The sequence below is a fragment of the Spermophilus citellus genome, assembly GCF_964194105.1.
Source record: "Spermophilus citellus genome assembly, chromosome: 2".
NCBI lineage: Eukaryota > Metazoa > Chordata > Mammalia > Rodentia > Sciuridae > Spermophilus > Spermophilus citellus.
The window spans coordinates 247,741,271-247,758,916 of record NC_138183.1 but is presented as its reverse complement, the minus strand read 5'-3'; positions in this window follow the sequence as shown (position 1 = coordinate 247,758,916).

Genomic DNA, 17,646 nt, shown 5'->3' with positions numbered 1-17,646 from the left:
TTGAGCAAAGTTAGGAGCTGTGGTTGTGGATCAGAGGTAGAGCACTTCCCTAGCATACATGAGGCACTGGGTTCAATCCTCAGCACCACATAAAAATAAAATAAAGATATTGTGTCCACCTATAACTAAAATATAAATATAAAAAGGGGAAGTACAATTGTAGATAGGGAGATTTGTTTGAATATTTTTTACATTGTAGATAGACACAATACCTTTATTTTATTTGTTTATTTTTATATGGTGCTGAGAACCAAACTCAGTGCCTCACACATGTGAGGCAAGTGCTCCACCACTGAGCTACAACCCCAGCCCTAAGGAGGAGATTTTTTTTTAATTTAAAAAGGATACAGTATGCAAATTATGCATGTTAACCTTATATTAAAGAGGAAGCTTTTGAGAAAAATATGAATTACCCAAATTAGCAAAGAGAGAAAAATTGAATAGATCAAAACTATAAGAAAATTAAATATTAAAACTTCTCTCAAGAAACAAGACTATACTTAAACATACTTAATTTCATTTGTTAGAATTATTTCTGTAATATAATTAATGCTTTTTTTTGTTTGTTTTTGTACTGGGGACTGAACCCAGAGCCAGTAACCACCAAGCCACACCCCCGGCCTTTTTTTATATTTTATTAAAACAGGATCTCCCTGAGTTGCTTAGGGATCACTAAATTGCTAGGTTGGCTTTGAACTTATGATCCTCCTGCCTCAGCTGCCTAAGCCACTGGGATTTCAGGCATGCACTACCACATCCAGCTATGTAATGTAATTAATTCTAAACAACATATATTTTTAATTATACTTCTCTAAATAACTACTAGGTGTACTATAATAATATAGTAATTATGCAAACAAATTTCTGATAATATGTTGAGGAACCACCTAAGTGACTTTGGGAGGTTACCTTAATCCCTGAAATGAACTATACAAAACAGGGCATAAAAATAAAACTTCAGATCTTCCAGCAAGACTGCTCAGGAACCCTGGTGACATAAGTTTCAGTGTCTCACTCTAATTCTTGGCTTTGCTTCCATGATATTGGCTCCATCCTTAACATAATCTTCTCCATCTGCCAACATCTTTTAGAAATCCCTGAAGACTCAGGTGAAGACAGTCTTTGACCCCAAATCACTAGCCCTATTTTCATTATATCTTACTAGTTCTGATTTAGCCAATGCCTACCAATGAACGAAACATTATAGCTAGATAAACATGACTGCCTTGAACCTGGACGTCTGGCATGAAGTTAACAATTTGGGAAACACATGGACTAAGAGTGACTTCTCAGAAGGAAAGAGGGAAGGGATAAAGGTTCTAGAAGTCTGAATGGATGTATGCATTCTACAGGTGTTCACTATAAAATCCATATGTGTTCATCTCTTCCTGAATTAATTATACCTATCAAGACTATACTTCTCACTTGCAAATTTGTAAATCAAATTATGTTGAAGAATTAACCAAATCAATGGCAAAGCCAATGAGAATCTAACAATTAATGTTACATTAGCCTAGTTTAGGAAATACAGTATTTAAAGATAATATTTTCAATGCAAAAGAATAAGAGAAGCCCTTTGGGAAATTGAAGAAACCCTCTAATATTTTGAAAAATTACCTTCTTTATGGATAGATTTCAAAAGATAAACACTATGCAAGTCCCTAACCTTAAAAAATAAATATCTTGAGCATTCTCTCTCTCTCCCTCCCTCGCCCCCACTCCTTCCTGGTGTGATGTCCTGAGCTACTTTCCACTGCCACATCCTTCTACCACGATGTTCTGATTTATCTCAAGGAATGGAGCCAGCTGTCTATGAACTGAGACCCCTAAAATTGTGAGTGCCAAAGAAACTTTTCCTCCTTTAAAATTGTTCTTGACAAGTCTTTTGGTCACAGCAATAAAAAAAGCTGACTGAAACAGAAGTTGGTGCAAAGAAAGTGGGGTCATTGCTATGACTAACCTGATCATGTAGTTCAGAAGCTTTTGGAGGTTTTTTTAAGTTCAGAAATTAAATCTGGAAAAACTTTAAAATGATGTAAGCAGAGCTTAATGGGCAATTCTGATGGGAGCTCAGAAGACCAGCATGCCAATAGGACTGCAGACAGTAAAGACTGGGTTCACAGGATTTCAGAGGAGGAGAGCTCTATTGGAAATTGGACTAGAGGCAACTCATTTTATATTCTGGCTAAGAAGTTGTCTATATTTTCCCCTTGTCCTGAGACTTTGTGTGAGGCTCAATTTAAAAGAGACAGACTAACTAATCTGATGAAGGAACTTTCAAAGCAGCACAGCCTTCAGTGGGTGGCAGGGGTGTTGCTGGCAGTTTTTAGCCAAGCTTATTGTGATAATCAGGAGCAGAAAGATTTGAAAAACTTATATTTGAAAAGTGGGAGTAAAACTGTGGCTAAGGAAGTTGCAGTTGGTTGAAAGCATTAGAGCCACTAAAGAGACTGTTAAATACTTGACCGAGAAACAATTGGAAAAATGGATTGAGGGTATCTCGGAAATTGGCAAGAGCACACCAGTCTCAGGCTCAATAAAAATGTATAAAAGCAAAAATTCCTTTGAGAAAAGACCATGGTAGCATCCTGCTTGTAAAGGGGTGGGGCCTAGGAAGTTGTTTCATCATGCTCAGCCACTGGGCACTCAGAGGCTGCTGCAACCAGGGTCCTGGAGGTGGCAAGTACATGGTACCAGTTATGCAGGAATACAGGATTCTGGAGTTAGGGGATCATCAAGGTTTCCACTGAGATTGCAAAGGAAGTCCAGGGAGGACAGGCAAAGTGCAGCAGAGTCAGAGTCCCTGTGAGCAGCCCCTGAGAGGGTGATGTGTGGAGATGACAGAAGGAAGCCAAAGCTGCAGGAGAGACCCCAGATTAAGAGATGCCAGTACCAAGGAACATCTGCTGAGGAAATCTGCAGGAATAGAGCAAAAACAACCCAAGAGAAAGGCCTTGTGGGCTACAACTGGCAAAGACATAGGGGCAAAGCCACATATCCCAGATGCTGGACATGGAGCTATAGGACTTGAATGCCCAGCTGGATTTCTTTGGGCCCATCCCCTTTTTCTATGTCGCTATTTCTCCCTTCTGGTTTAGAATGGTTTACTCTGTACCTTTACATATTAGATATATGAAACATGCTTTTGGTTTTTACAGAGGCTCACCTGAGAATTTGCCTTGAGTCTCAGAGGAGATTTGGACTTGTACTTCTGGGCAATCCTGGAACTGTTAAGACTATGGAGACTTTTGGAAGTGAGATGGGCATGAGATTTGGGGGGCAGGGGTTTAATGTTATGGTTTAGATATGAGGTATTCCCCCAGAAGCTCAAGTATGAGACAAGGCAAGAAAATTTAAAGGTGAGATGATTGGGTTATGAGAGCCTTAACCTAATCAGCGTATTAATTCCCCGATAGGAATTAACTGGGTGGTAACTGTAAGCAGGTAGGGCATGACAGGAGGAGTGGGTCATTGGAGGCCTGCTTTGGGATTTATATTTTGTCCATGGTGAAAGGAGCTGTAGCTCTCCCCCTAACCCCGCTTCCTGGTGTGATGTCCTGAGGTTCTTTCCTCTATCTCGCCCTTCCGCCATGCCATTCTGACTCACCTTGAGCTCCAAAGAATGGAGCCAACTGCCTATGGACTGAGACCTCTGAAACAGTGAGTGCCCACCACAAGCATTTGTGTTACCTACCTTCTCAGGAACAGGGGCTTATTGGAGGAACCAGGACTTATTGGAAGAAGTTTGTGTTGAGGTTGGAAGCAAGAAAGATCCATGATGAGCTTATTGTTGCCCAACAGTCATGATGCTGTTAAAAAATAAGGCAAGAACCAAGGAGCCAGTTTATAGGGGCTCCCTTCTTACAGTGATGAAATAATTTAGTTTCAAGAAGAAGCATAAGAAGAGGGAGAATGGAAAGAATAAAGGGGAAGGGTGGTTAATTGAAAAAAGTTGAGTGTGCAAGAATTCAAAAGAGAAAAGTTAATTCAAAGGATTCAAAAAAGAAAGTTAAAATACAAAAAAAAACTGAATGAATGATTTTTGTTGATTTTTAACAAATAGAAGATTATTATTTGGGGGGGAGAGAGGATACTAGGAATTGAAGCCAGAGCCACTCTACCTCTGAATTGCATCTCCAGCCCTTTTTATTTTTCATTTTGAGACCACATGTCCCTAAGTCGCTGAGGCTGGCCTCAAACCTGTGATCTCCTGGCTCAGCCTCTGGTGTTGCTGGGGTTACAGGCATGAGCCATCAAACCTAATTTGAAGAATATTTATATATTTCAGGCTTTCGTTTCTTCTGGTAAGTTGATGCCTGTCTGTAAGTAATTAATATGCATTTATTTCTATTTGTGACTGTAGAGAATAGCCTGGAAAGAGCAGGAAGTATATAAAGAACAGGAAGGATTTGTCAGCATCGATGATACATCAGGCAGATCAGAACTCCAACAGTGAAGCCGCCCTGATGGTCACAAAGAATGGCCCGATGGAAGGGGTAGGAGTCAACAATGTGTTCCAAAGTGATTAATCAGTCAAATATAAAAAAGAGAGAGCTGACTACCCAGACTTCTCCACTGGTCTCCTGACAAATGAAACTTCCAGATGGCCCTGCTAAATATAATAAGATGCTAATAAGACAAGCAAATTTTCTAATAATGCTAACAGTCCAGTTCAGCAAAATCTTAATGATAGGAGACCAGCCAAAGAAGATTCTAAAAGAATGTCACCAGAAGAGGCTCTGAATTGCAAAATCCAAAAATCTACTTGGTGTAATCAATTACATTTAAGCACAAAGAATGAAGCTAAGCCTAATGGCCAAGGGTTTGGATCTGAATCACCTCGTTCAATGCCCTAATTAAAAATCAGTCCATTTGTAATTCAGATTATTTAGCCCCAGCTGGTTTAAGAATTTGTGGCAGAAACTGACAGTTAACTTCCAATATGCATTTTCCCATTCTTCCATAATAGATTTTTGGCCACTAGGGAAAAAAAGGGGGGGGCTGTATTTCATAGCCCTTCTTGCAGAAAAGAGTTTCCCAGTGACTCCCCAGCCACAGTACTTGCTGGAGAATGGAGTGTGGATGAAGTCATGCGTATAACATCCCCCTTTCCCCTTTTGAACCCCAGTGGGGAAGGGGGTGGGTGGAAGAGTGTTCAGCTGTCCTGCCCCATGTGCTGTTTTGTCATGTGATCCAGCTACTCTTCTGCTGTCCCTAGGATGTCGCCTTCATCATCGTGTTCCAAAATGATTCACTCTCCTGCCACTTACCTGGAAGGGGAGAGACACACATCCCAGAGCTGGCTTCCCATCCCAGACTCTTAACACTATGCTGTACTGCTCTGTAGTGGAATGAACCGGAACTTTAGTCATTGAGAACTGCAAAAGGGCTGAGAGCTGTGTGTGTAAAGGGCCACCAGGTGTCAGTGTGTGACAAGGACAATATCCAGACACACCATGGAGCCTGGCTCATTCTTCCATCACTTGGCCCAAGACTCACACCCCTTGTTTAGTGAAACACACTAAAAGTCTCCACCAGGACTAAGCAAAGAATAGCCACAGTCCCTAGTCTAAATATCTGCATCTGTCGTTTGCATTGTAAACATTGATTGAGCACCCAAGGGTATCAGGCAGGGCTCTATCTCTAGGGATCAAGAAAAATAAGGTCCTTGCTCTCAAAGATGCTCGTTCTAATGAGAAAAGGAAGGGCCCAGTCAGGTGAAGGAAAAGACAATAATAAGAATTAAAGCAACACAATAAAATGACTGTTAAACAGGGGCCAGATTGTGTAGAGCTTTGAACGTCAAGGGAAGCAATAGGAAGGTTTGTTTTGTTTGTTTATCCATGCAACAATGACTTTTATTATGTATAGGCTTTTAAAAATTATTTCCTCAATCTCTCCATACACAGGCAAAAATAGTACACTGTTTACTATGTCGGAAACTTGCAAACTTGATGACCATAACTGCCCAGGATCACAAGTTTGAGGCCAGCCTTAGCAACTTAGGGAGATTTGGTCTCAAAATGAAAAATAAAAAGGGGTGGGGAGGGGCTGGGATTGTGGCTCAGTGGTAGAGCAACCCCCTAGCATGGGCGGGACCCAGGTTCGATCCTCAGCACCACATGAAAATAAAATGCATCTTGTTGTGTCCATCTACACCAAAAAATAAATATATTTTTTTTAAAAAGGCTGGGGATGCAATTCAGAGGTAGAGTTGCTCTGGGTTCAATTCTTAGAATCCTCTCCCCCCAAATAATAATCTTCTATTTGTTAAAAATCATTCATTCAGTTTTTTTATTATTTTAACTCTTAAACATGCTTAACTGGGAGATCAATTATCATTGGCTGACCTCCAAGAGCATGGAGGTGAACATGATGGACAGTCTGTCCCGCATCTGGACCTCCAGTCACCACCATTCGATACCATTCCTTCATTTTTTTGCCAACAACCATTAAATGTCCAACAAGACTTTCATCATCTGCTGCTGCTGCAGAAATCCAGGACATATTTCTTGGGTATCGCAAAAAAAAAAAAAATGTGGTGGCACTTGAGGGGAAATGTTATAGAAAATAAGACAATGGCCATCCTCACAAGTGATTTTGGCTAGGACTCTGGTGGATGATCTTCCCAAAGACTGTCACTACCAAGCCCAGTCACCTGAGCACTGGTGATCTGCCAATGCCAATCTCCATCTCTCCATTTGCCGTCTCAGCCTCCATTCTGCACAAAACCCAGGGAAATAACAACCAGTTTTGACGCAGGATCATATGCTCGGATTAAGGTTTCTAAACACCACTCGGCATCTTGGTGGAAAAATGGATGGTAGGGAACAAGAATAGAAGAACAGTTGGAAGATGACTGCAGAGGTCCAGTGGAGAGGGGAAGGGTGACTTGGATTAGAAACGAAGCAGTAGAATGAGGAACATGAAAAAATTGGCCTCCATTGCAGAGGGAAAGCCAGCAGGACTTGCTGATGGGTTAGACCAGGGAGAAGGATTTCTCAGTCCGTTTCTGCTGCTGTAACAAATTGCCTAGACTGGGTGGCTTATAAACAAAAAAAAAAAGATTTATTCTCATAATTCTAGAGCCTAGACATCCAAGATCAGGTGCCACATGGTTGGGCTCTGGTAAACTTTCTTGTGGGGTTGAAGATTGCAGATTTTTCATATGGTAGGAGATAGTCTAGAAAGTTCTCTGCAGGTTTCTTTTGTAAGAATAATGTTTCTACTCATGAGGGCTTCACCCTCTTGACTTAATCACCTTGCAAAGGCCCCCCCCACCTCCTAATGCCATTCCACTGGGGGTTGGGATTTCAACATATGAATTTTGGAGGACACATAAGCCTCTAGTTCATTGTAGGGGAATTGAAGAAAAAGAAAAATTCAGAATTTATGTATAGCTCTCATTTCAGACCAGACATTTCGCCATTCTCGATGGGTCCTCTTTTTTTCCTTAATAGAATCCCAAAGTAAGGAACCATCTAGGTGACTGGTCTGGATGAATTCCACCAAACACCCAGATGATTTTTTTTTCTGGTACTGAGAATTGAAGCCAGTATTGCTTTTCCACTGACTATATCCCTGGTCGTTTTTATTCTTTTATTTTGAAATAGGGTCTTCCTAAGTTGCTGAGTCTCACTAAGTGGCTAAGGCTGGTCTTGAATTTGTAATCCTCCTGCCTCAATCTTCTGAGTCACTTAAGATGTGCACCACCATATCTGGCCCAAGATGATTCTTGATTCAAGAATGGGCAAAACCATGTGAGAAGCCTTCTTCTAACACTGGAGTGGTGTTACTTTGCAAGCACCTGTGGAGTTCGTAGGTTCCTGGCCTGGAACAAAATGAGATGAGCCAGTTCTCCAGCACCCTGCAAGCATGTGGGGCTGGCAGTCTTTCATCCCCAACCCCAGAACCTGAGTACAACTTCAAGATGCTTTGGAAAGTCCAAGTATGAGTATACCAGAAGAAATCCCACTCATAAATATAATTATAATGCAGCACTTGAAATAATAACAGAAGGGAGATCAGCAGAGCAAGCAGAGCAGTGGGGAGGGAGGAGGGAAGGAAGAGAAGGTCCTGGGGAATGACACTAGTAATTCCCACCATTATGTATAATTATAATACATCAATGAAGAAAATGTTTGTTTTAAATATGGCTACATTTCCTTTTTAAGAAAAAAACTGCATCAGGTACCAATAGCATATAATAGTATTTGTTTTCCTCTCCCTCATAACACTGTATCAACATTAAAATTTTTTAATTATATATTGTTTGTTTATTTAACCCAGGGGCGCTTTACCACTGGGTTACATCCCCATTCCTTTTTATTTTTTTATTTTGAAGCAGTGTTTCTCTGAGTTGCTGAGGGTGGCCTCAAACTTGTGATCCTCCTGCCTCAGCCTCCGAAGTTGCTGGGATTACTGGCATGCACCACTGCCCCCTGGTTCAACATTAAAATTTTTTAGGCCACACAAAAATAAATAAAGGATATCTGGAAAAGCCCTCCCCTGGAGTCCCAGGGACATCCCCTTTTGCTCGTCTGTCAACAGCTCAGTATTCTGTCACAGATGTACTTATTAAAGGAAATACCCCTGCAGTCTCAAAGTCTTTGTTCCACACCAGGGTGCAGATGAAACGCTTGCTCCGTGTAGCAGCCCAGTTAAATACCTCCTGTGGCTAAAACTGGGGCATCCTTTTACCTGTCCAGGAAACCTTAGCATCAAAAGTATTTTTTTAAACATCAAGCTGAAGGAATGACTTCAAATGCCTTCTTTATTAGGTAAAGAAGAGTAGTTTTTTCCTAACTTTCTTTGAACCTCAGTTCAAAGGTAATGTTCTAAGTCCTACTCTTGTGAGCTCATTGGGGTTCTTATATGGGTTGAATTCCCCCTCCCCCCCAAAAAAAAGATACAATGAAGTCCTAACCTTACCTCAGATGTGAACATATTTAGAAACAGGGGTATTGCAGGTGTGATTAGTTAAAATAAGGTCATATTGGAACATAGTGGGCCCCTAGCCCAAGATGACTGGTATCCTCCCAGGAGACACAGACACACATGAGGAAAGTCATGGAGACGGACAATTGAAGTGATATATGACAAGCCAAAGAATGCCCTAGCAGCTGGGAGAGAGGCATGGAACTGATTCTCCCTCACAACCCTCAGAAGGAACCAACCCTACTGACCCCATGATTTTGGATTTCTAACCTCCCAAACTGTAAAACAATAATTTTCTGATACTTTAAGCCACATGGTTTGGGATACTTGGTTGCCACAGTACTAGGAAACAAATACACAGTCAACTGAGTGGAGAAGCTGAGAGCTAGCATGCAATCGAAGGTTGTATTCATCCATTTTGCAGTAATATAAGGAAATACCTGAGACTGGAAGACTTTATAAGGAAAAGAGGTTTATTTAGCTCACAGTTCTAGAGATTTCAGGGACCCGGCACAGGCATTGATTCAACCCTCTTGGCAGATGGCATCACAACAGCAGGCATGTGTGTGGGAGAAAGAGATCACAACTCCAAACAGTGAGCCTGAGTGCCACTGACTGGGGTCCCAGAGTCCCTTCTGAGGTCATGTCCCCAGTTAACCTAAAGACCTTCCACTAGGCCCCAAATCTTAAAGTTTCGGTGCCATCTCCCAACATCAGCACCCTGGGGACCAAGTTCCCACACATGAACCCTTGGAAGACAAATTCAAACCATAGCAAGAATTCCTTATTAAATTGACTCTGCCCTCAGAAAGCAGTGTGGCCAACAGAAAGGGCGCCTCTGAGATGTGGAACTGGGTTTCAGTGCTGTCTTACTGCTGTATTTACCCGGAAACATTATTACCTTCTCTAAACCCTCTAGAAAAACAATCCAACTCAAAATCCTGCTGAGGCATTTGATGGTGGTTTAGTTAATGATTCAGGAACACAAACATTAGTTTTAAGATATTTGGGTTGATTATCATAAATTAGGAAACAAATCCACTATTAACCTTAAAGTTAAGTTGATGCATCCTGTGTCTTATGTCTATTAGATTTTGGAAACTGTGGTAGGCAGCCTTGAAGATCCTCTGATGATCCCCACCTCCTGATATTGGAACTCTCGTGTAATCTCTCCTCTGAAGTGTGGGCTGCACTGATTGATGTGTGTCCAACAAATGAAAGCATTCAAAGTGCTAAGCAAGCACTTCCAAGATTAGTTTGGTTTCCATCTTGAGTCTCTCTCACCTCCCAGTTCTCTCCATCACTCACTCTGGAGGAAGCCTGCTGCTGAGCTTTTTTTTTTTTAATTTATCTATTTATTCTGATTTGTTATATGTGACAACAGGATGCATTGCAATCCATATTACACATATATAGCACAAGTTTTCAGGTCTCTGGTTGCACCCAAAGTAGAGTCACACCATTTGTGTCTTTATACATGTACTTGGGGTAATGATGTCCATCTCATTTCACTGTCTTTCCTATCCTCTGCCCCCTCTCTTCCCTTCCCTCCCCTTTGCCCTATCTAAAGTTTCTCCATTCCTCCCAAGCTCCCCTCTCAGCCCCATTATGGATCAGCATCCACATATCAGAGAAAACATTCAGCATTTGGTTTTGGGAGATTGGCTCATTTCACTTAGCATAATATTCTCCAACTCCATCGATTTATCTGAAAATGCTATAATTCCATTCTCTTTTAATGCTGAGTAATATTCCATTGTGTGTCTGTGTGTGTGTGTGTGTGTGTGTGTGTATAATCACAGTTTCTTTATCCATTCATCTACTGCAGGGCATCTAGGTTGGTTCCACAATTTAGCTATTATGAATTGTGCTGCTATAAACATTGATGTGGCTGCATCACTATAGTATGCTGTTTTTAAGTCCTTTAAGTATAAACCAAGGAGTGGGATAGCTGGTCAAAAGAATAGCTGGGACAAATTTCAAGTTTTGCAAGGAATCTCCATACTGCTTTGCATATTGGTTGTACCAATTTGCAGTCCCACCAGAAGTGTATGAGTGTACCTTTCTCCCCACATCCTCACCAACACTTATTGTTGTTTGTATTCTTAATAGCTGCCATTCTGACTGGAATGAGATGAAATCTTAGAGTAATTTTGATTTGCATTTCTCTAATTGCTAGAGATGTTGAACCTTTTTTCATACATTTGTTGATTGAATGTATATCATCTTCTGAGACAAAGGCAACAAAAACATATATTGTAGAGAGGATATAGTCTCTTCAACAAATGGTGCTGGGAAAAAAATGGAAATCCACATGCAACAAAATGAAATTAAGCCCCTATCTCTCACCATACACAAAACTCAACTCAAAGTGGATCAAGGACCTAGGAATTAAACCAGAGACCCTGTGCCTAATAGAAGAAAAAGTAGGCCCAAATCTTCATCATGTCATGTTAGGCCCCAACTTCCTTAGCACAAGAAATAAAATCAAGAATCAATAAATAGAATGGATTACAAATAAAAAGCTTCTTCTCAGCAAAAGAAACAATCAGAGAGATGAATAGAGAGCCTACAGAATGGGAGAAAAAAATTTACCACACTCATATCAGATAGAGTACTAATATCTAGTATATATAAAGAAATCAAAAATATTAACACCAAAAAAACAAATAACCCAATCAATAAATGGGCCAAGGATCTGGGCTTTGGAGGAGCCAGGAGGAGGCCCAGTGGGGAGAGACTGAAGTCTGACCACAGCCACAAGGAATTGGCTGCCTGCAACAGAGCCTTCAAAAAAGACTCAGTCAGAGCCTCTGGCCAGACTTTAACCTCAAAAGAGAGACACCTGGAGCCCAAGGCACTCAGCTAAGTCTGGCTGGACTCCTAATCCAAAGAAACTGAGCAAATAAAAGTGGGGTGTTGTAAGTATCTTACGTTTAGGGATATGTGTTGCACAGTAATAATCAACTAATAAATGTTCCAGAGCAATCTGAGTTTATGGAAGGATCTGGAATGTGTGTTTCAGAGACTAGAGTTTGGATTTTCCTCGAATGATATGGAAATTCAGAGAATGGATGGAGGCTCAGGGCTAATTTGAACAAAAGGATGAATCACACATTTAGGTCTGTGTACTTTGCTCCATTCAAGAAAGTCCCTGAATCTAAATCCTCGTCCCCTATGCCCACCAACGTTACCAGGGGTGGTGACAGATGTGATTACGGGATTTGAAAGGAGGAGCTTATCCTGGGTATCTGAGTTGGCCCTAAATCCAAGGGCAAGTGTCTTTAATAAACGTGAGACGAGGGTGATGGCATTGACAGAGAAGAGACCGTGTGACCACCGAGCAGAGATCGGGGTGATGTGGCCACAGGTCAAAAGCCGCCAGGAGCCACCCCAAGCTGAAAGAGGCAAAGAACTGATTGTCCCCTCCAATATCCAGGAGTGAGCCCCGTGGACCCCTAGTCCTAGTCCTCACCCTCACACTCCAAGGATGAAGCAGAGCTCAGGAATGTCCGTAGCACCACCCTTGGGGGTCAGGAGATGCTACATGACAGCTCCTATTTTTCTTCCCCCTCCCCAGGCGGCCGATCCAGCCTCCAGAAGCCGCATGGATCCCTCTTTCCCCCAGAGGCGGCTGCGGTCAGGAACCCAGGGCGGCAGTCAGTCTGGCTTCCTTGCTCGCGCAAAGAAAGTAGCCACAGTCCCGCAGCTGCTGCCCCGCGCTGCCACACGACGTCGCTGTCGAGCCAGGCCGGCGCCCTCGCCCACCCCAGGGCCAGCGTCACTCCGGGGCTGCAGCACCCCACCAATGTGCTGCTGGGACTCACACAGGGCTCCTGACTGGGGAGGCCCAGCCCCGCCAGGCTCCGCGGCTCCCAAGTTCCTAACCATTGTCCTTCCCTCCCCAATCACTCACCCTTTCCCTGCCCCCGCCTCATCCTTGGAGAGGCTGCCTCACTAACTGCAGAACGTCTGGCCCTTCCCGAGGAGGACTCCATGGTCCGAGAGGCCCGCGACCATCTCGGATCGGAAGGGAGGAGATCTGCTGCCTCCTCTCTCTGTATAGAAAAGAGGGCATCTGGCAGGGAAATATAAATTAGACAAAATCTTCTGCCAACCCTGAAAACTCTTGCTGCAAAAGTGAAAGAAATGGCCATTTTAGTAGGAAATAAACATTAAGCCAGAATGTGATGTGCATGGCAGACAATCCCCTAAGAAAGAACTCTCAAACACAGAAAGAACTCTCACCCTTCCATACAGCCAAGGTAGAAAACTGCCTACTGCATACACGTTATAAAACAAATAGATAACGATGAGGACTTGACAGCACCAACGGTCACACATGGTTCTTCCAAAATGCACTGGTAATTAGAGCCGCCACCTGTGTTTGCCAATTGCCTTCATGCAAAGGGAAAATGCCTTTCTCCTATCTTTATGACAGGATATAAGTTGCAACTTGAGGCCAGGCACCAGCTGAAGTTAGATTCCTACCTCCCAGAGAAATTAGGCCATAGGGCACTAACTTCCTTGATGGTTGCATTTCAAAGAGATGGCTTACAGGAAACCTTCCTGGGATGGGAAGCTGCTGGAGAGAGGATTATTTAGCTTTTGAAAAGACTGGTGTGCATTTCACAAGCGAAAGCTTGTAATTACAAGGTTTCTAAAGCTAATACTCTAGGGGAGTGAGGGAAATCGCTTCCAATTAAACACTTTTCCTCCTTAGTTTTAATTTGTATTCGTCCTAATACATCCACAACAACATATCCTTGAGGAGACCTCCCCTTTTCCTTACACCTCTCCTCCCCTCCCAGACCCTGAGAACTGGAAGGAGCTACCAGCAAGTGGAAGAAGAGGTGAATCCAAGACAGTAAGGATCCACACCCACTGCCCCACCACCACACAGAAAGCCAGGCCCCCGGCCCACTCGATTAGAAGCTTTATATTGGATGGGAGACAAATATTTTTATTTAGTAGAAATTGGTTATATTTTTTAACTTGACAAAAAGTTTCCTTTTTTGCCCAACAACTTATAAGAATTTTCAAACAATCAGAAAATGTAAAAGAATAGTACAATAAAGATTAGAGTCAAAGATTATCAACAACCAGTGTTGGGCATGTGTGTATGTATACAGTTGTCCCTTGGTATCCATAAGGGATTGGCTTCATGACCCCCTGAACATACTAAAATCCATGGATCTTCAGGTCCTTTATGTAAAATGGCATAGTATCTATTCGTAACCAGCGCAACCCTTTCAGATACTTTAAGTCATCTCATCTAATATAAATGCTATGCAGGTAGTTGCTATACTATATTGTTTAGGAAGGGGTGACAAGGAAAAAGTCTACCCATGTGCAGTGTAAGTGCATTCTTTTTTAAGGTTTTCAGTGTGAGGTTACTTGAATCCTAGGATGTGGAACCCAGGCACATAGAAGGTCTTGCTGAAACACTTGAAAACAAGCTTAAGATATCATGACACATCACTCCTAAATCCTTTGATGTGCATCTTTTTAAAAATCAGGGGTTTTAATGCCTGAAATCAAAATTGCTCTAATACCTGAAAGAAATGGGTAAAGCTACCCTATCTGAAACATTTTTGAGGAAAAGGAAAAGAGAAGCAGATAAAGCAAGTACAAGTGGGAGAAAATAAAACTACTTCCTGTTCTGTGTCCTACAAAGTCCAGCCAATTGAATGACACAGTTTCAGGAAGATAATTTCAGGTAAGGCCAGGTGCTCTGAAGAAACTAAAACTTAAGGGCAAAAGTGAGGAGAACAGGAGGTGAGGCGACACTGGAGTGGATGGTAAGGAGTGATGTCCCCTGCAAGAGGAGGTGACATTTGAGCTCAGAAATGAGGAGAACCCAGAGAACCGTGTTCAAGGAACTGTCAAGGCCAAAGACTTGGAAGCAGAAAGGAGCATGGAGCAATAGCTTGATGGGCGAGGGATGGCAGAAAGTCCTGGGAGAGGAGATCTCACAGCCAAGGGGAGGAGTGTGGGGAGAATTTTAAGCAGGAGAATAATTTGATCTGACTTAGCTTTTTAGATACTCTGGCTGCTTAATTGAAAAAGTCTTCGTGGAACCAATGCAATGAAAAGTCATGGTGCAACTATGTACAATTAATCAAAATGCATTCTGCTGTCATATATGCCTAATTACAATAAATAAATAAATTCATTTAAAAATTAAAAAAAGAAAAAGCCTTCGTGGGGAGGACAAAGTAAAGCTGGGAGACCATCAGTGATGTTGTCTGCAATCCTCTGGGGAGGGAGAATGGTGGTTTGTGTTGGATGGTGGTGGTGAGGTAGGCATTATTGCCCTTCATTTTACAGATGAGGAAACAGAGGTTCAGAGAAGTTGTTACTTCCACCAAGGTCATATAGCTTTTAAGTGGCAGACCCAGGATTTTTTTTGTACTTTTTCACTGTAATAAAATACACACAACATAAAAGTTTAGCATTTTAATGATGTTTATGTGTACTGTTGTTACCACAGTGCTGGACAGCCATCACCACTACTTCCTGAACATTCATGACCTCAAACAAATTCTATATCCACTAGTCAATAACTTCTCCCCCGCTCCAACCCAAGCCTGTGACAACCTTCATTCTAACTTCTGAGTATTTGAATTTTCCTTTTCTAGGTACCTCCTTTAAATAAAATTATACAACATTTGCCTTTGTCTTCAAGGCTCCTCCGTATGATAGCCTGTGTCAGCAAGGCTGAATAGCATTCCATCTATGTATGTACCATACTGCTGTTTCCATGCATCTGTTGATGGAGGTCCAGGATTTTACCAAAAAGTCTGATTCTAACCTTGCCCTGGTTAGGGCTGCTCCAAGACCGCCCACTGAACCAGCGCAGTGCCTCCTGCGGCCACCAGAAGGCGAAGAGGAACCACCAGGGGGCGCGCTGCAAGCAAGGGCGGTTTGAGGGAGGACGAGCTACCCTGAGCCCAGCCATTTGCACACTTCATCCGACGCAGAAAATGAGAGGGAAGCTGACCCAGGGAAAGGCCCTGGATTATAGGATCGGCCGCACGTGGAGGAAAGCGGGGAGGTCAGCGAGAGGGAAGGCCACCCTGAAATTCCAGTGCAACCCCCAAAACTGAAACAGACGCCAGCGGCCACCCCCAGCTTTCCTGCCAGCTGTGCTCCAGCGCGAACCGCTCACCTACGGGGAACTCAGTGAGAAGGGTGAGGGACTGAGTCCAGTGAGGCTCGGCCTCAGGGTCCAGCAGCTGGGTGACCTCTAGTGGTGGCTTGCACATTTTACAGATGAGAAAACCGAGGCTTGGAGTTGTTCATTGATTCTACAGACCAAGTGGAAGGGGCAAAATCTGATTGTCACCTGGCGGCTGTTGTGAATTCCTCTTCTCTAGCCCCCGATTTCTTCCACCGCATCTCATGATATGCGGTCCTCACCCCGCAGCTTTGTCTTGTTTGGCCTCCCCACAGGGGAAATATAGAATGAAATGTGGGTTTTGAGGCTGATCTAACCACGGAGGCCTCCCTCTTTCTGAGCACAGGGCCTCTAAGAATACCACCCAGGCTTGCCCCGGCTGCTTTTGGCAGCCACCCCGTGTTGCCCAGAATTTCCACCAGTGTAAGTTCCTCAGCTTTTCTCACATGAGCTGGTGCTAAGCAAGCTCTCCCCCACTGCAGCCTTGTGCAGCTGGGTCTTTGGATCCCCATCCAGGAACTGACATTTATCCCTGTCAAATTCATCTTGTTCATTCATCTGACAAACATTTGTTCAGTGCCCACGCAGTACCAGGCCCTGGGGATACCGAAATGAAAGACAAGTCCCCTGTCCTTAAGAAGCGAACACTGGCACTAATCACAGCAGTAGCCACCAGTTAGTAAAGGCTGACCAGGTGTCAGGTGCCGTCTGGGTGCTGCACCATATGTTGTATCATTAGCCCTCACAACAGTCTTGCAGCTGGGGAAACTAAGATTCAAAAAGTTGATGTGACTGAGACTGGGGTGCAGCTCAGTGGCAGAACAATGGCTTTGCATGACTGAGGCCGGGTTCCATTCCCAACAACCCCCCAAGTGGTGGGGGGGGGGGCTAGTTTATGTGACTTAAGGGAAGTGGCATTGCTACAAAGTAGCTGGCTCGACATGAAAAGCTCCAACTGCTGTGGATCCTGATTCTGTCCTTCTACTTAGATGCCTCTATCCCAGCTTTGGGTTCTCTGCAAACCTGATAAATTTTACTTCTCTAAATTTCATCAACAGAGATGATGAAACTAAGATGAGGCCGGAACCCTGAGGTGGGCAGCGTCCACCCCCACCTCATCTATAATTCTGCATCCTGTCAGTTGGAAGGCACCTGGGCACAAACCAACTGACTCTTCTCCCACTATCAGCCCCAGACCAGGCTCCTCCCCCAACTAGAGCAGCCATTTATCTAGTTGTTGGCATCTTTAGCATCAAACTGGTTCCCACTGCCAAGTCCTCCACAGCAGGAGCCCCACTGTGCCTGTACCACCAAGGTAAAGCTGCTTCTGCCAGTCCCGCTCTCCAGGAGGGAAACTTAAAGCCCAAGGAAGGACAAGGACAGGGCAGTTGAGCTGGGCTCCCACAGGCTCCGAGCATCTTCCCCTGCACCTGTGGCCTCTTCTCCTCCATACTGTCTTTTGCTGGCAGCTCAGCCCATCTTCATCCCTCGGCTCTTCTATGCTGAGGGGGCCAACCACAGAGCAGGTC